We start from the raw sequence: 27,380 nt of genomic DNA on the forward strand, positions 1-27,380 counted from the left end.
CTCCATGTTAGTGCTCCTGAGGGAGATCAGACTTAATGAAATGGAATTTTTATGCTAACAGCATTTTACCTCAGGTTTGACTCAACGATAGAGCCAACAGAGTAAAATCCAGGCAAAGTCAATTGTGGCAACTGATTACATTTGTTGGAAGTGGGATAATAATTATTTTGGCTCTGTTGGGGTGGCAAGGTAAAAAGTCTGACAACACCAGGTTTTAATCCAACCGATTTATTTGATAGTAAACGCACAAGCTTTCGGGGTTAGTCCCTTCGTCAGGTGTTTACGCCAGTCCAACGCCGGCATACCCACATCGTGGCAAGGTGGCACAGTGGTTAGCACTGCTGCCTCACAACGCCAGGGGCCTAGGTTTGATTCCTGGCTTGGGTCACCATCTGTGCGGAGTTTGCATGCTTTCCCGGTGTCTGCATGGATTTCCTTCGGGTGATCCGGTTTCTTCCCACAATCCAAAGATATGCAGGTTAGGTGGATTGGTCATAGAAAGTTGCCATATAAAGGTGGATCGGTCATGCTAACTTACCCATTAGTGTTAGGGGGACTAACACAGTCCCCACTGCATGTAAACTCCACAGAGTCACCTAAACCAGGAATCAAACCTGGGTCCCTGGCGCTGTGAGGCAGCAGGGCTAACCACAGTGCACCGTGCTGCCTGCTTCGAACATATCCCTTAATCCTGATCTCTGCGCAAGCTTTTGATCACCTATCCAAATACATCCTTCTTTGATCTGTTGCGAGTAATACCTGCTGACACTCCTTTGCTATGTCAAAGGCACTATATTAATTCAAGTCATTTTGTGGTATATCAGGTATCAACATTATATCGGGGTAATTTTGACTCTAACATGCCAGGCGAAAAATCCATGGGATTATGTGGATTTTACATCCTGACCAAGGTGATTCTCCACTGGCTCCAATGTTGAGTAAAATCAGGCGAGGTGCACAGCTGCTGTCGCACCCGATATTGTCTGTCTGCTGATGTCCATGTTCAGTTAAAATTGCTCCTTCATTACCTCTGTTTCCCTCTCTGCAGGTGTGGCCTGACCAGCTGAGTTGTTTTGTGGCATGCTTGTTTTTTTCATATTTCAGGTTTTCAGCATCTGCTGTACTTCGCCACCAATAATTTCCTGAGTGCTCAGGCTACAACTCGAGACTTTAATTCATTCCACAGACTGGCAAAGTGGTTCCATTCCCAGGTTAACTCATTGTAAGCTGCTGTACAGCGGCTCATCCATGCCTCATGCCCTCTCCACTCAGTTCTAACAAAGAACAATAGAGCACAGGAACAGACCCTTCGACCTTCCAAGTCTGCACCGATCATGTTGCCCTATCTTGACCAACCGCCTGTATCCCTCTATTCCCCACCTATCCATGTGTCTATCCAGGTAAGTCTTAAATGTGGCTAATGTATCTGCCTCAACCACCTCACTTGGCAGTGCATTCCAGGTACCCACCACCCTCTGAGTGAAAAACTCCCCCCGCACATCTCCACTGAACCTTTCCCCCCTTACCTTGAGCTTGTCCCCCCTTGTAATTGTCATTTCTGCCTTGGGAAAAAAGCTTCTAACTGCTTGTCCTATCTATGCCCCTCATAATTTTATAAACTTAAAATAGGTCGCTACTCAGTCTCCGTCTTTCCAGGGAGAACAATCCCAGTTTATTCAGTCTCTCCTATAGCTAATACCAGGCAACATCCTGGGAAACCTTTTCTGCACTTGCTCTAAATCCTCGATAGATATTGAGCAATTTAACCACGGATCCTTAAAGGGACAGCTTTTTTTTTTAGTGCTTGGCCCAGTAGTTTGTTACTGACCTGTAGTGAGTCCCATTCACAGATAGACTTCCTTCTCCCCCTTGCTCGTAACAGAGCCAAAAAGGCTGCTATCCTATGTTCTGATGGAATGCTCTCCATGTGCAGGTTAGGTAGATTGGCCCTGCTAAATTGCCCCTCAGTGTTCCAAGATGTGTAGGTTAGGGGGATTAATGGATAAATGCTTGGGGGTTTAAAGTTAAAGAGTATTTATTAGTCACAAATAAGGCTTATATTAACACTACAATGAAATTACTGTGAAATTCCTCTAGTCGCCATACTCTGGCACCTAACCAGCACGTCTTTCAGACTGTAGGAGGAAACTGGAGCACCTGGAGGAAACCCACGCAGATATGGGGAGAATGTGCAAACTTCACACAGGCAGTGACCCAAGTGGGGAATTGAACCCAGTCCCTGGCACTGTGAGGCATGATGTGGAGATGCCAGCGTTGGACTGGCAGCAGTGCTGACCACTGTGCCCCTGGGGAGTGGGCCTGGATAAGATGTTCTGCCGGAGAGTCAATGAAGACTTGATGGGCTGAATGGCCTCCTTCTGCAGTGTTGGGATTCTACGATTCCATATGTTCATTAGTTTTTTCAAATTCACAGCGTTACTTTGACTTGTTTTCTTTTTCATTTGATTTCCAGTGTAATTAAAATCGGAAACATTGTCGTGAAATAAAGTCAAACCTTATCATAAAACTTTGCAGCATGTGACATCAAACAGGAACATTTCTTTTCAAAAGAGATGGTGGATAGGTGCCAGGTTTGGTTAGTGTTATAACAGAGTGTTAGACAATTCCTTTGTACATGTGTTGCAGCAAGCAAGAAAGACATGACAAATGGCAATGGCTTCTTGCTAATTCTTTGCATTGTTTCACTTCTTGAATGAAATACTTAACAAGTGCCTTTTGTCTCGATCCACAATTACTTCTGTCAAAGTACTGTGACGGTGACAGCGACAACAATCCTTGCATTTTGACATAAATTACCATGCAAGGAGGTAGGAAATGAATTCAAAAGGAGCTCCTGCAGGATTTCACAGTCACACCTCAGGAGATCATACGTTAACACGCAACCATGCAAACAACATGTGAACGTGTGTGACAATGTATTATCTTGTTGCTGCACTGGTCAGTTCAGAATATTGTTTCTATAACAGGTTTAGGGAATAACACCCATCAACTCTTATTCTGATATAGGAGAACAGTCCACATATCCTCCACAGATAGGAAAACTAAAGAGGAAATGCTGGAAATGGCTGGAGAGGAGAAGAGAGGAAACTTTTTTTCTCTATTCATTCATAGACATCGCTGCCTGGGCCAGCATTTATTGCCCATTCCTAGATGCCCTCGGAGGGCAGTTGAGAGTCAATTGCATTGCCGTGGCTCTGGAATCACATGTAGGCCAGACCGGGTAAGGACGGCAGAGTTCCTTCCTTAAAGGACATTACTGAACCAGATGGGTTTTTTCTGGCAATCGACAATGGTTTCGTGGTCATCAGTAGATTCTGCAAAGTATCAAAGTGAGGAAAAGTACCATACTTTGGTCACATCATTATAGAAGATGATAGACAAAGGTCTTTACTGAATGGAAAGAAAGATTGACGGAAGACTTAGGAGCAGGAAGCAGAGGAGAAAATGGATAACAGCTTGCTGCAGCTGTATAGGGCATTGGTGAGGCCGCAGCTGGAGTACTGTGTGCAGTTTTGGGCGCCGCACCTGCGCAAGGATATTTTGGCCCTGGAGGGAGTGCAGAGGAGGTTTTACTAGGCTGATACCGGAGTTGAGGGGATTGAGCTATGAGGAGAGGCTGAATAAACTAGGCTTGTACTCGTTAGAGTTTAGAAGAATGAGGGGAGATCTCATTGAGACGTATAAGATGATGAATGGGATGGATAGGATAGAGGTGGAGAGACTCTTCCCGCTCAAAAAAGACAGTAGGACTAGGGGGCACAGCCTCAAGATAAAGGGGAGGCGGTTTAGAACAGAGTTGAGGAGGAACTTCTTCACTCAAAGGGTGGTGAATCTCTGGAATTCTCTGCCCGTTGAAGTGGTGGAGGCTGCCTCGCTAAATATTTTTAAGAAGCGGGTTGATGGGTTCTTGATAAGAGAGGGGATTAAGGGTTATGGGGAGAGGGCGGGAAAGTGGAACTGAGCCACAACAGATCAGCCATGATCTTATTGAATGGCGGGGCAGGCTCGAAGGGCTAGATGGCCTACTCCTGCTCCTATTTCTTATGTTCTTATGTTCTTAATGGATTGGATGCGATTTTACAGAACGCGTGAGGGCAACACAGGCCAAACAGAGGTTTTTTTAAAATTCATTTGGGAGACATGGGCGTCGCTGGCTGGCCTGCATTTATTACCCATCCCCAGTTCCCCTTGCTTGAAGGACGGTTGAGAATTAACCACATTGCTGTGGCTCTGGAGTCACATGTAGGCCAGACCAGATAAGGACAGCAGATTTCCTTCCCTAAAAGACATTGGTGAATCAGACGGGCTTTTCCCAACAATTAACAATGGTTTCATAAGAACATAAGAAATTGGAGCAGGAGTAGGCCATCTAGCCCCTCGAGCCTGCCCCACCATTCAATAAGATCATGGCTGATCTGAAATGGATCGGTTCCACTTTCTCCCCATAACCCTTAATTCCCTTGTCTGTCAAAAACCTATCTACCCGTGACTTAAATATATCTAGCAAGGTAGCCTCCACCACTTCAATGGGCAGAGAATTCCAGAGATTCACCACCCTTTGAGTGAAGAAGTTCCTCCTCAACTCTGATCTAAACTGCCCCCTGCTTACCTTGAGGCTGTGCCCTCGAGTCCTGCTATCCTTTCCAAGCAAGAAGAATCTCTCTACCTCTACCCTATCCATCCCCTTCATTATCTTATACGTCTCTATAAGATCTGCCCCCCCCCCATCCTTCTAAACTCCAACGAGTACAGACCTAGTCTATTTAGTCTCTGTTCATAGTCCCACCCCCTCATCTCCGGTATCAGCCTAGTGAACCTCCTCTGCACTCCCTCCAAGGCCAATATATCCTTCCGCAAGAGCGGCGACCAAAAACTGCACACAGTACTCCAGCTGCGGCCTCACCAGTGCCCTGTACAGTTGCAGCAAGACCTCCCTACTTTTATATTCAATCCCCCTCGCTATAAAGGCCAGCATCCCATTAGCCTTCTTGATCACCTGCTGCACCTGCAGACTGGGTTTTTGCTTGACTTCTGGATTACTAGTTCAGCGAGAATATCACTATGCCATTGCCCCCCCAAGACAACTATGAAGACAAATATCTACCTATTCTTCTTCCATTTTTGAAGAAGACTCTATATCTATATCATGGTCATCAGTAGATTCTTAATTCCAGATATTTTTACTGAATTCAAATTTCAACAGTTAGCCATGGCGGGATTTGAACCCGGCAGCTCCAGAACATTAGCTGAATTTCTGGATTAGATAATCTGGCGATAATGCCACTAGGTCATCATGCCCCCAAGGAGGTGGAAATCCTTGGCAGTCAACCTTCTGGGAGGAAGATGATACCAATGAACAGACAAACAGCCACTTACTGGAGATGTAGGATTAACGTCAGCCTTGCCAGCTAAGCCTGCATCCCAAGATCAAATACAAAGTCACCGTTGAGTTTCAGTGAGTCTGAATTGCTACCTTAACAGGATTGATGGGGATGAAGTAGAAATGGTTGAAAGCTTCAAGTTTTTAGGTGTCCAGATCACCAACAACCTGTCCTGGTCCCCCAATGCCGACACTATAGTTAAGAAAGTCCACCAATGCTTCTACTTTCTCAGAAGACAAAGGAAATTTGGGATCTCAGTTACGACTCTCACCAATCTTTACAGATCCACCGTAGAAAGAATGTTTTGTGGTTGTATCACAGCTTGGTGTGGCTCCTGCTCTGCCCAAGACCGCAAGAAACTACAAAAGGTTATGAATGTAGCCCACTCCATCATGCAAACCAGCCTCCAATCCATTGTCCCTGTCTACACTTCCTGCTGCCTCGGAAAAGCAGCCAACATAAATTAATGACCCCACAAACCCCAGACATTCTCTCTTCCACCTTCTTCCATTGGGAAAAAAGATACAAAAGTCTGAGGTCACATACCAACTGCCTCAAGAACAGCTTCTTCCCTGCTGCCATCAGACTTTTGAATGGACCTACTCGCACTAAATTGATGTTTCTCTACACCCTGGCTATGATTGTGACACTGCATTCTGCACGCTCGCCTTTCCTTCTCTGTGAACAGTATGCTTTGTCTGTACGGCATACAGGAAACAATACTTTTCACTGTAAGCTAATACATGTGACAATAATAAATCAAATCAAAATTAAAATCAAGACAGATGGCTATAAATTTAAAGATCTTGTCCAGAATATGAATGCATAATCTAAGTAGACAGTTCAATGCCACATTAAGTGAATACTCATTTGATAGAGATGAAACAGTTCTATTGCATCTTTGCTTGGTTTTGCATGGTAGAATAACACAATTAACATTCTTTGCCCTGTGGCTGATTTCATTCCCTCAATTTCCTTTAATTATTGACTATTCAATGTACTTGAGCTGCATTAACGTAATTGCATATTGATAGGGGATTAATCATTGTGTAGCATTTATCTTGTGTGGCCCAATCGCTCTCTAATTTGATGCAGGACAGATCCAAAACTTGTATGGAGGAAAGTTTTCATTGTTTTTTAATCTATACAAACAACCATTTGCTTTGTATATAACACCTTTAATATAGTCAAACATCTCAAGGTATTTCACAAGAGCATTATCAGAAAATAAATTGACACTGATCCCCATAAAAGCCTGAGGTAACATACCAACCGACTCAAGAACAACTTCTTCCCTGCTGCCGTCAGACTTTTGCGTGAACCTACCTTGCACCAAGTTGATGTTTCTCTACACCCTAGCTATGACTGTAACACTACATCCTGCATTGTCTCCTTTCCTTCTCTATGAACAGTATGCTTTGTCCGTATAGCGCACAAGAAACAATATTTTTCACTATATACCAATACGTGACAATAATGAATCAAATCAAATTGGGTAATCTTGGGACAGGTAGCCAAATGCTTGATCAAAGAGGTGAGTTTAAAAGGGTGTCTTACAAGAGGAAAGGGAGTTAGAGAGATTTAGGCAAGGAATTCCAGAGCTTGGGATCTATGCATTGAATGCATGGCTGCCAACAAAAGGTGAAAGCAAACGGGATGTACAAGAAGGCAGGATTGAAGGAAGACATCTCGATGGGCTGTATAAAAAAGCTTTTGGGTGAATTTTCTGTCCAATCCCATGAGTGGGATTTTCCAGTCCAGCCAGTGGTCCCTCCCCGCCATCGCTGGACTACGGGAAACTTCATTGACAGCAGTGAAACCAGAAGATCTCACTGCTGGCCAACGGCGGGTCACTTCCTCCACTGTAAGACATACCACACTGGGTAGGGTGAGGGAAGGAGGAAATGAGTGAGGGGGGTGGAATATCCCATCCATCATCTTGGTCACAAAAGTCATCAGGAAGTGAATTAAATTACAAGGCTCAGAGCTGTACAGAGCTTTAAAAGAGCCATGCCACCGGACTCAATCAAAAGCCTCCTTGCAGTCCAAGGACTGTGGGCAAATTGTGAGATAAGGGTACATGTTGTGTCATTGTTAATGCATGGAAAATTAGCTTTACTTATGAAGTACTGTTTGTCTCTGTTAAACCATGCAGAAAAAGGGGAGTTTTCATGATCTAGACAACTGGATGAAGGCTCCTCATGAATCTCTTCTAGTTAGAGCAGTAGTACCCAAAAGATTGTAACTTTAGGTTTATTGCATATTGAATCTTTCTCTGTTACGGATGGAAAATGCTGGGAACTGCATCTATGAGTTTCTGATATGCATTCTATACATTCAAACCATATTTAGAAAATTGGGCCTGTTGTATCTCCTGTCACCCTTTAATCAGTCATAACTGAGTCACTTGATTTCCCATAATAGCCCAAAAACGTGACACAACATGGAAGCATGAAATTATCCATGTTGGTAAGGAGAATGGAAAAGCAGAATATTTCTTCAAAGATGAGGGATGAGGAAGTGTTGGGATACAGAGTGATTCTGATGTCCTTGTACAAAAATTGCGGAACGCTAACAGACAGTTCAGCAAGCAATTGGGAATGCAATCTATATGTTCGCCTTTACTGGAAAAGAGTTGCAGTGTAAGATTAGAAAGTCTTGCCACAATTGTACAGTGCTTTGGTGAGATCACACTTGGAACAGTGTGTGCAACTGTGATTCCCTTTCCTGTGGAAATGAACATTCTTGCTTTGAAGTGGGTGTAGCAAAATTTCATTGGGCTGGGGCAGACTCTGAACCCTGATTTTATTTCAATTTCAGGGTGAAAGTTGAACAATGCCAGTCAAGTTTCTATTGAACTAATCAATGATAGGTGACTGACTGTCAGAAAGCACTGCAATTAATCATCCCTTTTACCTTTCATTCACCCAGTGCAGCCTGAAGGCACCTTAATCCTTAATTATTCCTTATTCAGTCACACATAGGCTCACATTAACACTGCAATGAAATTACACTGAAAATCCTCTAGTCACCACACTCCGGTGCCTGTTCGGGTACACTGAGGGGGAATTTAGCATGGTCAATGCACCTAACATCTTTCCGACTGTGGGACGAAAACGGAGCATCCGGAGAAAAGCCATGCACACACCGCACAGACCGTGACCCAAGCCAGGAGTCAAACCTGGGTCCCTGACACTGTGAGGCAGCAATACTAACAACTGTGCCACTGTGCCACCCATGACTGATGGTAGATCAAACGTATCGTATTATCTGGGAAGATGCAGCACCTTGATTGTTGTTGGAGCTACACCCATCTAAGAAATTTGCAGGGGTGTCATCAGATCCTGGAAATTTTTAATAGCCAATAATAGGCAGGATTTTGAGTCTCAACAGATGAGCTATCTGCCACATAATACGAGTCTCTCAGTTGTTCTTAAAACACGAAACACAATATGAACAGTATAATTCATTTCTTTCCCAGTGATAATCACAAGGTTGCAGGGAATGGTATGGTCAGCGATGATCAAATTTCAGATCAGAATGATGAGACTGTCTTTTGGTGGAGATTGTTATTTCCCCACCTTTGTATGGCATGATCGAGACCCGCCTTTGGACCTTGTTGCATGGTGGACACGTGCTGCTTGAGGAGCTATGGACAAGGCTGAACACTGAAACCCTTGGTGATCCTCACCATATGATCATAGGGAGGTCATTGATGAAACAGTTCATTATGGTTGCGCCTAGCTCTTTACCACTGAAACTCGCGCAGTGGTGTAGGAACGACATGGTGGCACAGTGGTCAGCACAGCTGCCTCGCCGAACCAAGGACCCCGGCTTGATTCCCAGCTTGGGTCACTGTCTGTGTGGAGTCTGCATGTTCTCCCTGTGCCTGTGTGAGTTTCCTCCGGATGCTCCATTTTCCTCCCACAGTCCATTGATATGTACGTTAGGTGGATTGGCCATGTTAAATTCTCCCTCAGTGTACCTGAACAGGTGCCAGAGTGTGGCTTCTCAGGGATTTTCACAGTGACATCATTGCAGTGTTAATGTCAGTCTATCTGTACCTAATAAATAAACTTGGCTGTAGAATAAGATGTTCAAGATTTCTCTTCGCGCTCTGTGTGACTGGAGCTAAAGGGACACTTGCCTTATTCCAATTTAATTCACTGTTTCTATTTTCCTACATCAGTCTGTTGTGCTCCATAAATATTCACTGAGTCTTTACTCTTCAATCTCATTTTCTCTTTAAGTTTGTACTAACACGTCCAGCACTATCCATTCTGCTCTTGTTCACCCATGCTGTTCACATTCAGTCTGTGCTAATGCAGACTGTGGCCACGGCATCGGTATTCAGACTGAGGCCTGAATTTTACTGCTCTGTCTGCCACGGGAATCAGAGCAGGCGAAGGGCGGACCATGGTAAGGTCCATCGACCTCGGGTAGGATTTTACGATTTTGGGATGAGCGAGAGCGGATCCCTGGCGCTGTGAGGCAGCAATGCTAACCTCTGTGCTACCATGTCACCCCTGACTGATGGTACTTCGAAGATTCTGCCCTATTGTCGGAATTTTATTGCCACACCCGCCCTGGAATCGAGGTGGGCAAGGCTGGCAGAACGTCAAACTCTGTTGGCCTTAGGCGGGATCTAATGAGTTTCAGGCGGGCAAGGTGGATAAATTCTGGCATATATCTCTGTCTGTGTTTGCTGAATCTGCCTTATGTCAGTTTTTGCTTGCTCAACCTCTTCTGTTCAGCACAATCTGTGTTTTTCAGTATTATTGTGATCCATCCGTATTCCCTTTACCTCTTTCTATTCTACTCTCTAGCAGAGAATTACTTGCTCTCTGAGTCAGAATGCATTCAGTTTGTGCTGTGTCCATTACAGCTGTGCTCCAATAGTACACCCCAACCTTGGTTGTGCTTTGAAGTCTGCATTTACTCAGTCTATATTCAATAAATCCATGATTGCTTAGTTTAATTCTCACAAAACCTGTGAACTTCAGCTATGCTTATTCAGCTGGTGTTCCATATTTTCTTTGTAATCTATGATTCATACATAGAATCCCTACTGTGCAGAATGAGGCCATTCAGCCCATAGAGTTTGCACTGACTCACCAAAAAAGCATCTTACCCAGGTCCACCCTCTCCTCATAACCATAGCCAATTCACCTACACATCTTTAGACACTACGGGCAAGTTATCAAGGCCAACCCACCAAACCTGCTCATCTTTGGAGAATGTGGGAGGGAATGGAGAACCTGCAGGAAACCCATACACAGACACGGGGAAGTGTGCAAACTCCGCACAGTCACCCACGGACTGAATCAAACCTGGGTCCCTGGCGCTATGAGGCAGCAGTGCTAACCCCTGTGCTACAATGCTACCTCCTGTGCACTCACTCAGACTGTGTGTTCCAGTTTCTGCTTGTACAAATGCATTAACTTTTGTCCATTAGTCTGTGCTCACAGTTTCACTCTCATTCACTCTGTGCTCACTCACTCTGAGTTCCTCAGGAATGCACTGCACATAATTTCAGAAATTGTCAGGGTCAGCAGCGTGACACAGTACAGGAATGAGTTAGAGAATCAGGTGAACTGGTGCGACAACAATAACCTCTTCCTCAATGTCAACAAAATGACGGAGATTGTCAACGACTTCAGGAAGCATAGTGGAGAACATGCTCCTGTCTACATCAATGGGAACGAAGTAGAAATGATCAAAAGCTTCGAGTTTTTAGGTGTCCAGGTCACCAACAACCTGTCCTGGTCCCCCCATGCCGACACTATAGTTAAAAAAGCCCGCCAACACTCCAATTTCTCAGAAGACTAAGGAAATTTGGTATGTCAGCTACGACTTTCACCAACTTTTACAGGTGCACCATAGAAAGCCTTCTTGCTGGTTGAATTGCAGCTTGGTATGGCTACTCCTCTGCCTAAGACCGCAAGGGACTACAAAAGTTGTGAATGTAGCCCAATCCATCATGCAAATCTGTCTCCCATCCATTGACTCTGTCTCCACTTCCCACTACCTTGGAAAACCAGCCAGCATAATTAAAGATCCCAAGCACATCTCTTCCACTTTCTCCTGTCGGGAAAAAGATACAAAAGTCTGAGGACACGTACAAACTGACTCAGGAACAGCTTCTTCCTTGCTGCTGTCAGATTTTGAATGGACCTATTTCACATTAAGTTGATCTTTCTTTACACACCATGACTGTAACACTATATTCTGCACTCTTTCCATTCCTTCTCTATGAAGGGTATGTTTTGTCTGTATTGCGTGCAAGAAACAATATTTCTCACTGTATGTTAATACATGTGACAATAATCAGTCAAATCAAATCAAAATGTTGCCCAAATCCAGTTGGTATTATCTTGTTGTCTTACGTTGTTGTTTGTGTCTCCTTCACATTCTTGTTCATGCTCATTTTTTTCAGCACCACAATAGGGCGGACAGCTCTCAGACTCAGCACATTCCATAAACCTCCCATAACGGAAGTTATTTGTACCTCTGCACACGTACACACACACACATAAAATAAGGCACCATCCAACTGGGTCTGAGATGAAGAGAAATTCCTTCCCTCAAATAGGACAGCACGGTGACACAGCGTTTAGCACTGCTGTCTCACAGCTCCAGGGACCTTTGGATTTGATTCCTGGCTTGGGTCACTGTGTGGAGTTTTTGCACATTCTCCCTGTGCCTGCGAGGGTTTCCTCCGGGTGCACGGTTTTTTCCCACAGTCTAAAGATGTGTGGGTTAGGTGGATTGGCCATGCTAAATTGCCCATTTGTGTCCTGGGATGCCTAGGTTGAAGGGATTAGCAGGGTGAATGTATGGGGTTACAGGAATAGAGCCTGGGTGGGATTCTTGTTGGTGCAGACTCGATGGGATGAGTGGCCTCCTGCTACACTGTAGGGATTCTATGGTTTCCAACTAGTTGTGAATCTTGGGAATTCTGTTTTCTGGAGGGTTGAGGGTGTTTGGTATATCTAAGACTGAGAATGAGAAATTTTTAACAGCGTGGAAATCAAAGCATTGGTGTAAGGCAGGAGAGTTACTATCTGATTGAATGATGGAGTATGTTGGGGGGCCCTGGCTTTCTCCTCCCCCTGTTTCTTATGGTCTTCAGTGAACAAAAACTCTGGACAATGAGTTAAGTATTTGCTTTACACGATCAATCGTGATGGCTTGTCTCTCTCGAAAGTCAAAATCAGAGAGAACTCCCATAGCTTCCGGAAAGTAGCCACGCAAGGAGATAGGCTGGTAAAGAAAGCATATGGCATGCTTTCCTTTATTGGTCAGGGCACTGAGTACAAGAGTCACAATGTCATGTTGTAGCTTTATAAAGCTTTGGTTAGATCCCAATTAGAGTATTGCATTCAATTCTGGTTGCCACATTACAAGAAAGATGTGGAGGCTTTGGACAAAGGGCAGAAGAGGTTTGGCAGGATGTTGGATAAAACCCCTTATCCTGCTGCAGCAGGATGCTGCCTGGATTACAGAGTATGAACTATAAGGAGAGGCTGGACAAACTAGGATTGTTTTCTCTGGGGTGGCAGAGGCTGAGGAGAGGCTGAATAGAAGCCGATAAAATAATAAGGGGTATAGATAGGGCTGACAGTCAGAATCTTTTTCTCAGAGTTGAAATGCCTAATACTAGGGGGCCATGCACTTAATGTAAGAGGGGGAAAGTTCAAAGCAGGTGTGAGGGACAGTGTTTTTACACAGAGAGTCTAGAACACGCTGCCAAGGGTGGGGTTGCAGGTAGATACAGGCAGGACATTTCAGGGCCTTTTAGATAAGCACATGATCATTTCCATCAGCAAGAACAAGGGCAACTGATACATGGGAACTCCACCATGTGCAAGTTCCCCTCAAGCCCCTCATCATCCTGACTTGGAAATGTATCGCCGTTCCTTCGCAGTTGCTGGGTCAAAATCCTGGAATTCCCTCCCTACTAGCATTGTAGGTCAACCTACAGCACATGGACTGCAGCAATGCAAGAAGGCAGCTCACCAGCACCTACTCAAGGGCAACTAGGGATGGGCAGTAAATACTGGCCCACAGCGACACCCACATCCCATGAATGAATAAAAAAAAATGAATATACAAGGAATAGTGGGATATGGACCAAGGGCAGGCAGAAGGGATTAGTTTAATTTGGCATCATGTTCAGCACAACATTGTGAGCTGAAGGGCCTGTTCAGAACAAAGAATAAAGAAAATTACAGCACAGGAACAGGCCCTTTGGCCTTCCAAGCCTGCATCAACTATGCTGTCCAATTGAATTAAAACCCTCTACCCTTCTGGGGACCATATCCCTCTATTCCCATTCTATTCATGTATTTGTCGAGGCACCCCTTAAAAGTCACTATCATATCCGCTTCCACTATTTTCCCCGGCAACAAGTTCCAGCACTCACCACCCTCCGTGTAAAAAAACTTGGCTTGTACATCTCCTTAAAACCTTGCCCCTCGCACTCTAAACCTGTGCCCCCTACTAACTGATTCTTCCACCCTGGGAAAAAGCTTCTAACTATCCACTCTGTCTATGCCTCTCATAATCGCGTAAACTTCTATCAGGTCGCCCCTCAACCTCCATTGAGAACAAATCAGGTTTCTCCAACCTCTCCTCATAGCTAGTGCCCTCCATACTAGGCAACATCCTATTAAACCTTTTCTGTGCCCTCTTCAAAGCCTCCACATCCTTCTGGTGGGTCCAGAATTGAACATTATATTCCGAGTGCGGCCAAACCAAGGTTCTATAAATTTGTAACATGTCTTGCCAATTTTTAAACTCAATACCCCAGCAGATGAAGGCAAACATGCCATATGCCTTCTTGACTACCTTCTTGAGGGCTGAAGGGCCTGTACTATGCTGTAATGTTCTATGTTCTATGTTCTCTACCTCCATTGCGACTTTCAGTAACCTGTATCACTGTGCTGTACTGATTATGTTCTATGTTCTATGTAAATCAGGCTGCCAACTTGCGACTGTAGAGCCCATTCACACAGAATCAAGATCCTCCTCAATGACTGAAATATAAACTTGAGCACTGGTGCATTTGGGATTCGACACTTGTCATCCATGTGTTGCTTTCTCTTCTGCAACACTGCAGGCTCCGTGCTCAGAACTTGTCACACATCCCCGTGCTCTCACAGGCTTCTCTTCAGAGAGAAGTCACACTTGAAGTCAAAGTAGAAAGAGGGAGTACTCACATTCATATGCTGCTGATCACACTGCCAAAAGTTCCCCTCTTTTTCAGTGCAGTGACACACACCATCCTAGTTGAACGTGATGCCATCTGAGCAAATTCTCAAAGCACAGAGAGTTGTCTATGATGCTGAATTTTTAAGATATGTTGTTTTTGAGAGATAATGGGGTGTGTTTCCTTTTTGTTTTTGCTGCAAATTTGGTTGCAGAGTGCAAGTTCTGAGTTACTTGCACACGTCTATGCATATCAGAAAAGCATCTCATGCCAAGCTCATCAAATCTGGTGCCCTTGTGGTAATGTTCCAGCACTCCAGAAACCCAGGCTACATCCCCTGAGGGCATGGGTTCAAATCCCATCACAGCTTTGGTGGGTGGCACTGTGGCAGAGTGCCATGGTACCAGGGAAAGACATGCTGGTTAGGTGCATTAGCCATGCTAATTTTTTTAAAAAAAGTTTATTTATTAGTGACAAGTAGATTTACATTCACACTGCAATGAAGTTACCGTGAAAATCCGCTTGTTGCCGCAATCCGGCGCCTGTTCGGGTACACTGAGGAAGAATTTAGCATGGCCAATTCACCTAATCTGTACATCTTCGGACTGTGCGAGGAAACCAGAGTGCCTGGAGGAAACCCATGCAGACACGGGGAGAAATGTGCAAACTCCATACAGATAGTGACCCAAGCTGGGAATCGAACCCGGGTAACTGGCACTGTTAGGTAGCAGTGCTAACTGCTGTGCCACCAGTCACCCCAATTCTCCCTCATTGTACCTGAACAGGCATCGGAGTGTGACAACTAGGGGATTTTCACAGTAACTTCATTGCAGTGTAAGCCTACTTTTAACACGAATAAATGAACTTTAAATATATTTGGCAGCCATGGTCCATATTCATCCATTAATCTCTTTGGTTATATTCTGTTCCAATCCCAGGGCAAATGCATCAAAGGGCAAATAGCTCAGGGGGAGAAGTCGAGACAGGCTGTTTTTGGAAGGCCTTTAACATAAACTCCAGATCCTATGAATCTCAAGTCTTCAAGTCAAAGATGGCCATGGAAACCTGATTTCCACTTATGGCCATCCTTCAGCTGATAAATCAGTTCTGCTCATGATGTGATCCATCTGCCAGCTTTAATTCACTGTCTCTGTCATCAGTATAACATGAACAGACTGGGAAACTGCCTGCTGATTACCATCTACTGATCCCCTTGGCTAATGAATCAGTACTCCTCCACGCTGGACATCACTTGGGTACAGAGTGTACTCTGTCCATCAGTAAGAATGACTCAGTAATACCACCACCACAGACCAAGCTGGTCGATTCCAAAAGGACATAGCTATCAGACTGGGTCTGTGGCAGGAGATAAAGAAACCAGCAAGAGGGAAAAACCATACCTGGGTCGTGAATGTAGCCCAGTCCGTTATGCAAATCAGTCTCCCAACCATTGACTCTGTCTACATTTCCCGCTGCCTTGGAAAAGTAGCCAGCATAATTAAGGACCCCATGCACCCCGGGCATTCTCTCTTCCATCTTCTTCCATTGGGAAAAAGATTAAAAAATCTGAGGTCATGAACCAACCAAATCAAGAACAGCTTCTTCTCTGCTGTCATCAGATTTTTGAATGGATGTACTTTGTATTAAGTTGATTTTTCTCTATACCCTAGCTATGACTGTAACATTACATTCTGCACTGTCTCCTTTCCTTCTCTATGAATGATATGTTCTGTCTGTATAGCATGCACGAAACAATACTTTTCACTAGATACTAATACATGCGACAATAATAAATCAAATCAATCCACCAAATCAAATCAATCCTCACCAATCTGCTGCCACAGATGCATCTGTCCATGACAATGTCAGGCAGAATGACCACTGCACGGTCCTTTGAGATGAAGTCCCGTCTTCACACTAAGGTCACCCTGCATCATGTTGTCTGGCAGTACCACCATGCTAAATGGGATAGACTTTAAACAGATCTAGCAACTCATAAAGTCAGAAATGGGGATGTTCGCCGATGATTCCACAATGTTTCACACCATTCACAATTCCTCAGATACTGAAGCAATCCATATTCAAATGTCAAAAAACCTCAACAATGTTGAGGCTTGGGCTGACAAGCATCAAGTAACATTCGTGCCACACAAGTACCAGACAATAGCCACCTCCATCAAGAGAGAATCTAACCACCTTGACGTTTAATGGCATTACCATTACTGCATCTCCCAGTGATGGTAATCCTGGGGGTTACCATTGAGCAGAAACTCAACTGGACAAGCCATATAAATAGTGTGGCTACATCAGCAGGTCAAAGGCTAGGTATTCTGTTGTGACTAACCCACTTCCTGACTTCCCAAAGCCTAACCACCATCTTCAAGGGACAAGTTAGGAGTGTGATGGAATCATCTCTCTTTGCCTGGATGAGTGCAGCTCCAACAAATTAAAGAACTTCACACCATTCAGGACAAAGCAGCTCACTTGATTGGCATCCCTTCCCCAAACTTTCACTCCATCCACCACTGACACATAGTAGTTCAGAGCAGGTTGATTTCTGGGATGAAGGAATTGGCTTATGAGGAAAGAATCATAAAATACATGTGAAGAAGGAGGCCATTCAGGCCATCGAATCTGCACCAACCACAATCCCACCCAGACCCTATCCCTGTAACCCAACTCATTTCCCCTAGCCAGTCCCTGCGACAAATCTCACCAACTTTTACAGATGCACCATAGAAAGCAAGCTTTCTGGTTGTATCACAGCTTGGTATGGCTCCTGCTCTCCCCAAGTCCGCAAGAAACTACAAAAGGTTGTGAATGTAGCACAGTCCATCATGCAAACCAGCCTCCCATCCATTGACTGTGTCTACACTTCCCGCTGCCTCAGAAAAGCAGCCAGCACAATCAAAAACCCCATGCACACCGGACATACTCTCTTCCACCTTCTTCCATCGGGAAAAAGATACAAAAGTGTGAGGTCATGTACCAACCGACTCAAGAAGAGCTTCTTCCCAGCTGCCGTCAGACATTCGAATGGACCTACTTTGCACTCAGTTGATCTTTCTCTGCACCCTACATTCTGTAACTCTACATTCTGCAGTCCTTTCCTTCCCTATGTACGATATGCTTTGTCTGCATAGTGTGCAAGAAACAATATTTTTCACTGTATACTAATATATGTGACAATAATAAATCAAATCAAATTTACAAAGATAGCCCTTTGCTTCCACACCAGTTGTTGAAGGGATCTCACCATGCGCTTACACAGTTGCAAAACATTACAAATACAAATACATTACACTGCAAATACATTACAGTGCAGATACATGGCAGGACATTACACTGCATATACATTACGGTACATTACTATACAAATACAGATATGGTGGCACAGTGGTTATGGTATTGAACTAACAGTTCAGATGTTCTGAGTTTAGAATCCAATCCTGCTAAGTATTGCTATTAGTAATTTGAGAGCTGGTACCAGAAAATTATCACAAAAACTGCCCATTCTTTCCAAATATTTAATAGGTTCACTGATCTGTGGGAGGTAAAGGAATCCACCAGCTCCATACTTTATGACTTTAACCCACTCAGCGCACCTTGGGTATGGGCAATAGCTGTTACCATGCCAATGCCACTTACTTGCCAAGAGGAACAAAGGCAATATCATCTGATGCCAGAGCATGCCCTGGCAAAGCCTCAACAGCTACTTTTGGCTGAAACCCAACCCAAAATTGGATGACAAATACACACTTGAAGAACATCCTAATTAGAGGGTAGAGCAGGTTTTTGGAATGTGTGCACCCATCGGGGAGACATGCCGCCTGGAGCGAACATATTGGGAAAATCAGGAACTCAATCTGATGATATCCCAACATGCCCTCTCAGTGATAGAGACCCTTCAAAAGTCACGGTCACTTGGAAACTCTTGTGAGGCTTTGAACAGAGAGCAATGTTACTGCCAGTAATCCATGATGGTCAGATGGAATACGTCAGAAGAAACTAGAGTAAAGATTAAAGTGGATGGTGTCACACTGGAACAAGGAGATAAGTTTGATTATTTATGACAAACGATAACATAAGGTGGTAAATGTGATGCCAAAGACAGAAGGGCAGCACGGTGTCACAGTGGTTAACACTGCTGCCTCACGGCTCCAGGAAACCAGGTTCGATTCCCGGATGAGTCACAGTCTGTGCGGAGTCTGCATGTTCTCCGTGTGTTTCCATGGGTTTCCTCTGGGTGCTCCTCTTAGTCTGAAAGATGTGCTGGTTAGGTGCATTGGCCATGCTAAATTCTCCTTCAGTGTACCCGAACAGGTGCCGGAGTGTGGCGACTAGGGGATTTTCACAGTAACTTCATTGCAGTGTTAATGTTTACTGGTTGGAGCAACATTGAGGGCTGAAGGGCCTGTACTGCACTGTAATGTTCTATGTTCTAATGTAAGCCTACTTGTGACACTAGTAAATAAACATTAAAAACATTGTGCAGAAGAGGTTACAAGGATGGTTCCAGGGATGAGAAGCTTCAGTTATAAGTTTCGATTGGAGAAGTTGGGACTGTTCTCCTTACAGAACCTACTTGTGACAGAAATAAATAAGCAAATATACAAGGCTGCGGACCAAGTGCTGGAAAATGGGATTTGAATAGAGGTGTCTGGTAGCTGGCACAGACATGATGGGCCGAAAGGCCTCTTTTTAAGCTGTCAAACTCCATGGGCAGAATGTTGCCATCCTGCCCTCCATAGGAATCATAGGTGCATTGTCTTTGGGTGGGATTTTCTGATCTTTTTGATTTGATTTGATTTATTATTGTCACATGTAAAGTACAGTGAAAAGTATTGTTTCTTAGATGCTATACAGACAAAGCACACCGTTCATAGAGAAGGAAAGGAGAGAGTGCAGAATGTCATGTTACAGTCATAGCTAGGGCGTAGAGAAAGATCAACTTAATGCAAGGTAGGTCCATTCAGAAGTCTGACAGCAGCAGGGAAGAAGATATTAGGGCGAGCACAAACGCAAAATCCCACCCCGTGACTCTAAGAGTCATATTGGACTCAAAATGTTCACTCTGTTTCCCACTCCACAAATGCTGCCAGACCAGCTGAGTTTGTCCAGGATATTCCGTCTTCATTTTGATTTACACAAAGCCGCAATGTAGAGGGAGAAACAGTCACTTGGCTCAACTGGTCCACGTTAACTTCCGTTCTCCAAAGCAGCCTCTCTCTGCACCTACTTTACCTCACCCCATCGGCACTACCTTCCGTTCCTTCCTCCCTGTTAATCTATTATTCCATTTGTGGCCTCTTGCCAAGTCACAGATTCAACATGCAAGTGACAAAGTCATGAAGAGAACTTGCCGAATAAATGAGTGGTGAAAAATAAGCCTGACTTAATTACTCTGCTTACAGAGAAAAGCAGATATTGTGACAATGAAGGGTGAGGAGGAGTGAAAGTCACCTCATGCTGGGATTCACGCGACAGTTGAAAGCCTGGGTTTTGTTCCCGTGTTTTTCTGACACTACCTGTTGCCTCACTTAATTACTCCTACCACTTATCATTGTTATGGAACATCACATCATGATGAAGGTATACTCACCTTATTACCTCATGAATTAGCAACCAAAATATTAATGTCATTCAACCCATACAGGGATAAACTAAGGTAGCTTCAGCATTTATTCACACACAGTGACAAGGAAATCACCTCAGTTCAGAAGATATTTCTGTTGGAAGGTACTGGGGAATATATTTCCCTTGGCATTCCTTGTGGAATTGTTGGTACGTGCTTCAGGTGCTGACATCACCTAGTGTTTACATGGTCACTCCCATGGGTAAATTCACAAATTGATGGCAATCTAAACTGCTTGGGAATTTTGTGATGAAAGGTGAAATGTTTTAGCACTTTGGGCCAACACTCCCATGCCTGATAGACAGATTTTTAATCAGTAAGGGTTACGGGGATAAGGCAAGGAAGTGGGGTTAAGGATTATCACATCAGGTCAGCCATGATCTTTTGAATGACAGTGCAAGCTCAATGGGTCGAATGGCCCACTTCTGCTCCTGTGACTTATTGGCCAGAAGATACTCACCAGGATGCTGCCTGGGGTGGAACATTTAAGTTATGAAGGGAGGTTGGAAAGGCCTGGGCTGTTTTCATTGAAGCAGTGAAGAGAGGGGCGACCTGACAGAGATGTAGAGGATTACGAGGGATATGGACAGAGTGGATAATGTGCAGCTGTTCCCCTTAGCTGAAGGGTCTGTCAAGAGGGCACATAGGTTCGAGGTGAGGGGCAGGAGGTTTAGAAGGAATGTGAGGAAACACCATTTTACCCGGAGGGTGGTGATGGTCTGTAATGCGCTGCCTTGGAGGGTGATCGAGGCGAGTTGCCACACATCCTTTAAAAAGTACCTGGAAGGGCACTTGGCACGTGAAGCGGCACGGTGGCACAGTGGCTAGCACTGCTGCCTCACAGCTCTAGGGACCTGGGTTCGATTCCCGGCTTGGGTCACAGTATGTGTGGAGTTTGTGCATTCTCCCCATTTCCTCCCAGTGCTCCGGTTTCCTTCCACAGTCCAAAGATGTGCGGGTTAAGCCATGCTAAGTTGCCCCTTAGAGTCCCGGGATGCGTAGGTTAGCGGGATTAGCAGGGTAAATGTGTGAGATTCAGGGGATAGGGCCTCGGTTGGATTGTTGTCAGTGTAAAGTTGATGGGCTGAATGGTCTCCTTTTGCACTGTAGGGATTCTATAATTCTGTAACATTCTACGCTGTGCTGGTAAATAGGATTAGGTGGGAGTTGAGGTGTTTCACACGTGTTGGTGTATTCTTCATGGGCCGAAAGGCGTCTTCTGCAATCTATGATTCTAAGAAGACAGCCAACCTCAGCTGACCTTGGATGTACTGTGGAATTTGAGCACTGGGTCTGTGCATATCCATACAGGATTGATGGCACAGAAACAGACTTTCCAACCCACCAAGCTGTTGATGACTGGGGTTACTGTTTCTGTCAAAATTTGTCCCATCATCCTTAACTCTCATTGTGTTCGCCAGCACACAACTTGAATAGCGGCCATCCAGAGCAAAACAAGGGCACTATTGAAAAGAATCACATGCTGCGGAAGTTTTTCATCTTGCACTCATCAGGACAATTACAAGAATGCCAAATTTCACATGATCACAACTTGGCCGATCAGAGTTACCTTGCCAACCATCAAAAGTCTCTCCCTCTGCAGTATAAATTGTTGTGCTGGTTTGACATTTGGCATTCTTGTGTTTGTCTGGAGGAGTGGCCAGTCAACAAGCTTCTGCAACATGCCTCTCCTTTCAGCAGTACACTCAATCCTTCCAGACTTTTGGCGGAGCAATTGTGAGCCACATGGACTGCTGTCTGGCTTGCTGTTGAGGTATTTTAATTTAACATGAAACCCACAGGACATATTCCCAGTGAACCACATCAAAGGTTCGGATATAAACTCACTTTCTCCAGAGAGGAAAACCACATCAGCTGGTTTCCCGGGAGAAAAGAGAAACATGATGCATGCAGAGGTGACACGATTGAGTAATGAAATTGCACCAACACTTGTAGGGATATGTTTAATTTGTACCTCAGAGGATCTGCCAGTCCTAAAGCTGAGTTTGCATGTTGGAGAGGCAACTTTCAAGAACAGTTCCGGTTTTCATTTTGTGTCATATTACATTTAAAGTTTTCTTTTCATAGAAGGTAGGAATGTAGGGAATTGCAACAGGCGAAGGCCATTCAGCCCCTCAGGTCTGCTCCACCTTTCATCTAGGTTATGGCTAACCTTCTAACTCGATGCCATTTTCCTGTCATATTGTTAAGAAAGAAAATGGTGTTTCCTCACATTCCTTCTAAACCTCCTGCCCCTTCAGAAGACGGTGGAAATTTGGTATGTCCATTACGACTCTGACCAACTTTTATAGATGCACCATTGAAAGTATTCTTTCTGCTTGCATCACAGCTTGGTATGGCTCCTGCTCTGTCCAAGACTGCTTGTGAACAAAGTCCAGTCCATCACTCAAACCAAACCTTCCATCCATTGACTCTGTCTACATTTCCCGCTGCCTCGGCAAAGCAGCCAGCGTAATTAAGGATCCCACGCACCCCAGACATTCTCTTTTCCAGCTTCTTCCACTGGGAAAAAGATACAGAAGTCTGAGGACATGTGCCAACTGACTCAAGAACTGCTTCTTCCCATCAGACTTTTGAATGGATCTACCTCACATTAAATTGATCTTTCTCTATACCCTAGCTATGACTGTAACACTACATTCTGCGCTCTCTCCTGTCCTTCTCTATGAACGGTATGCTTTATCTGTATAGCACACAAGAAACAATACTTTTCTCTGTACATCAATACATGTGACAATAATAAATCAAATCAAATGAAATCAAATATTCCTAATTATCTTTACTAGCTAAAACTCTAGTCATCTCGGTCTTGAACATGACTGAGCCTCCACAAATTTCTGGGGTAGAGAATACCAAGGATTCACCATCCTCTGAGTGAAGAGAATCATCCAATCCCTAAAGTGCAGAAGGAGGCCATTCAGCCCTTCAAATCTGCATTGACTCTCCGGCACAGCAATTTAACCGGGACCTTACCACATATTTATCTTGCTAATCCTCCTAACCTACACAGCTTTGAGCAGTAAGGGGCAATTTAGCATGGCCAATCCGCATAACCAAAAAATCTTTGGACAGAGGGAAGAAACTGGTGTGTCTGGAGGAAACCCATGCAGACATGAGGAGAACATGCAAACTCCACACAGAGAGTGACCCGAGGCCGGAATTGAACCCGGGTTCCTGGTGCTGTGAGGCAGCAGTGCCATACCATTATCCCAATTCTAAGTAGCTGATATCTTATTATGAGACTATGGGCAGGATTTTACACAGGCATTTGTTCCAGACCCTAAAATCTTGCCCGAAGTCAATGGAAATTTCTATGCTCCACCCCTCACCCACTCCAATTCCTGTGGCTGGCGGGACTGGAAACTTTTGCCCCTATACCTCCGGTTTGGCGCACAACCGTGCCACCCCCATCCCTCATCCTGCCATATCAGGGGAAACATCCTTGCTGAATCTGCCTTGTCGAGCCCTGAAAGAATTTGTACATTTGAATTAGATCACTTCTCTTATTTCTAATGTTCAGACAATATAGTCTCCTCAATTTCTCTGTGTAAGACAATGCTGCCATTCCAGTGCCTCTCCGCTGAATTGTCTCTATGATAAGTATATGCTTCCTCGGAAAACGAGGTATGATCCCACCATGCTCATACACAATTGCAGCAAGATCTTTTTACTCCTGTACTCAAATCCTCTTGCAATAAAGGCCCACAAACCTTTTCCCCTCCTTATTGCACCTGCATGTTAGTTTTCACAAATAACAACATCCTTTGGACATCCACATTTCCCAACCTCTCACCATTTAAGAAATGTTTTTTGTTTTTACTATCAAAATGGATAACGTCACGTCTATTCACATTATATTCCATGTACCACATAGTAAGCTGATCTTTCTCCTCACCCTGCAACCCTGTAACTGTAACACTACATTCTGCACCCTCTCCTTTCCTTCTCTCCTGTGTGCTCTCTACAAATGGTATGCTTTGTCTGTATGGTGCGGAAGAAATGACACTTTTCACTGTGTCCCAATACATGTAACAATAATAAATCAATTCAATTCAAATCACCGGGCTACATTCGCTGCCGGATGTCCCTGGAGAAGGAGCATGCAGAGTCCATGGACACCATCAAGGCCTTCCATGCCCGTTGGGCACCGCAGGGCTAGGGTGTATTATTGACCCTTTTAATCTAACTTTGGTTTGACATTTCATTAAGTTTCTTTTACACCTTGTCTTTCGATTTTGGGTGATTCCCTTCATTTTGGTGGCTTCTTACTTTGCCCCTGAGTTTGATTGATTTAGGTTATTGATTTGGAATTAAAAGAAATCCCACCCACCAAGCCTGTCCAGATCCCCCTGAAGACTCTTTGTATCCTCCTCACGACTCACATTCCCACCAGGGCGAAGGAGAGAAACCATGGGCACCGCGGCTTCTCCTGTTCGCCGGGATCTCTGTGCAACAAAACTTGTAAGAGGCTGGAGAACCAAGGCGGATTGGCTATGCTAAGTTACTTCTTAATGTCCAAAGATGCCCGATGGATTAACCATGCTAAATTGTCCCTTAGTATCGAAAGATGTATAGGTTAGATGGATTAGCTGTGGTAAAAGTCGTGGGATTACAGGAATGGTGCAATGTGGGGGTGGGGATAGCCTGGGTGAGATGCTCTTTGTCGAGTCTTTGCAGACTTGATGGGCTGAATGGCCCCCTTCTGCCCTGTATGGATTCCATGGATTTTCACATGTCCGCAGTCAGCACGGGCACTCTCATTTCAAGATCTGGAATGGACTGGATTGGGTTTGGTTGAAAGTAGACCCACTGTTGGTCTGGGCACCCAGTGGCCCAGGGGTGGATGAAGCAGAGGGGGTGTAACAACGAGACTTCCTGCGCCCAAACATTGTCCATTGCTTGTGCTAGAATACAGGGCACCAGAAGAGAGAACATTCAGGTTGATTTGTATCATAGATTCCTACAGTGCAGAAGGAGGCCATTTGGCCCATTGAGTCTGTACCGACTGTCCAACAGAACATCTGAGCCAGGCCCTACCCCCGTATCCTGACATTTTTACCTCCTAATTCCCCAAACCTACACACCTTAGGACACTGAGAGGCAATTTAATATGGCCAAGCTACTTAAGTTGCACATCTTTGGACATCCAACAGGTTTATTTGGAATCACAAGCTTTTGGAGCGCTGCTCCTTCATCAGGTGAGTGGAGAAGTAGGTTTACAAACACGGCATTTATAGAAAAAAACAAAATTGCAAGATAATGCTTGGAATGTGAGTCTTTTCAGGTAATCAAGTCTTTACAGGGACAGACAATGCGAGCGGAGAGAGGGATAATCACAGGTTATAGAGCTGTGAATTGTCTCAAGTTAGGACAGTTAGTAGGATTTTACAAACACAAGCCAAATGGTGGGGGTTACAGATAGTGTGACATGAACCCAAGATCCTGGTTGAGGCTGTCCTTGGCTATCAGCTTCTGCTCGACGATTCTATGTCGTTGTGTGTCTTGAAGGCCGCCTTGGCGAACGCTTACCCGAAAAGTCTTGTGAGACTTCTTACTGTGCCCACCCCATTCCAACACCGGCACCTCCACATCATCCCAGGACGTGGGAGAGGCTTATAATGTGGCCAAAGGAAGTGGCAATCCAGAGGATTGGGAGTTCATTTCGAGTTCAGCAAAGGAGAACCAAGAATCTCATAAAGAAACAGGAAAGAGAAAATGAGAGGAAAACTGGTAAGAAACACAAAAAAAACCGGTAAAATCTTCCATAGATTCCAAAGATTAGCAAAGACAAATGTGGATCCATTATGGGTAGAGACAGCAGAATTTATAATGGGGAATAAAGAAATAGCTGAGAGACAAAACAATTAATTTGTGTCTGTCTGCATGGAGGGAGATATGGAAATCATCCCAATAATATTAGAGAGCAGAAAACAAGATCATCAAGCGTTCTGTACCCACCATGATGTCAGGAGCATCAGACAAGTCCTCTCTCCGAATGGCTATTTAGCCCCTTCCCTGCAGGAAGTTAAAAAAAAATTCCTATGGTTGTTGAAGTCTCTAAAATCCAAGTTCAAGTACATTCTTATCAAACTATGGTCGCCTTCATTAGAAATCTCTATTTTGACAGAATGTGCCGACCCACATTTTTCAAGGGGCTGAAACACTAAGTTGGACACAGAAAATTCCCACTGGCAGCAGTGTTAATTACCCAATAATCAGAGGCACAGTGGTTAGCACTGCTGCCTCCCAGCACCAGGACCCCGGTTCAATTCCTGCTTGGTTCACTATCTGTGCGGAATCTGCACATTCTCCCCATGTCTGCGTGGGTTTCCTCTGGATGCTCTGGTTTCCTCCCGCAGTCCGAAACTCGTATGGGTTAGGTTGATTGGCCATGCTAAATTCTCCTTCAGTGTACCCAAACAGGAGCGCGGCGACTAGGGGATTTTCACAGTATCCTTCATTGCAGTGTTAAAGCAAGCCTACTTGTGACACTAATAAATAAACTTAGACCTGAGGCTGGAATTGAACCCAGGTCCCTAGCTCTGTGAGGCAGCAGTGCTAACCACTGTTCCACTGTGCTGTCCCTTGGTAAAGATAAAGATAAAGGTGGGCTCTCTCCGGGTGCTCTAGTTTCCTCCCACAGTCTGAATGATGTGCTGGTTAGAGGCATTGATCCAAACAGGTGCCGGAGTGTGGCGACTAGGGGAATTGCACAGTAACTTCATTGCAGTGTTAATGTAAGCCTTACTCGTGATTAATAAATGATGAATAAACACATCCAATTAGTTCCACCCCCCATCTTACTTTTTCCCCTGCTCTCCCACAATCATTTAATTATTTATCCTACTTGCTTTTGAAAATCTGCTTCCACCATCCTTTCAGGCACTGCTCTCCACACAGTTGTTCGTGCAGAGAGACCATACCTGCCACATGCCAGCGATGCCCTTAAGAGGTTACTTGTGCTGATTCATCTTATGGTCTCAGTGTCAACTTTATTGCTCCACCAGGAGAGGCCCTGGTGTTGACTGCCCTGCAGCTTATCCTGCAAATAGGATGGAATCCACTGGAATAAAATAGCCATCATAAAAAAAAAGCAATACAGAGAAAATAA

At 44.5% G+C, this 27,380-nt stretch overlaps 1 protein-coding gene across 2 annotated transcripts in view; it reads right to left on the reverse strand.

The window, feature by feature from the left end:
• The window catches only part of galntl6 (polypeptide N-acetylgalactosaminyltransferase like 6), a 1,196,842-nt gene that overhangs the window by 791,691 nt on the left and 377,771 nt on the right, over positions 1 to 27,380 (reverse strand). The gene's annotated exons all lie outside the window — the stretch shown is intronic.

This window comes from Carcharhinus amblyrhynchos, chromosome 5 (assembly GCF_965287045.1).
Source record: "Carcharhinus amblyrhynchos chromosome 5, sCarAmb.v2.hapA, whole genome shotgun sequence".
Taxonomy (NCBI): domain Eukaryota; kingdom Metazoa; phylum Chordata; class Chondrichthyes; order Carcharhiniformes; family Carcharhinidae; genus Carcharhinus; species Carcharhinus amblyrhynchos.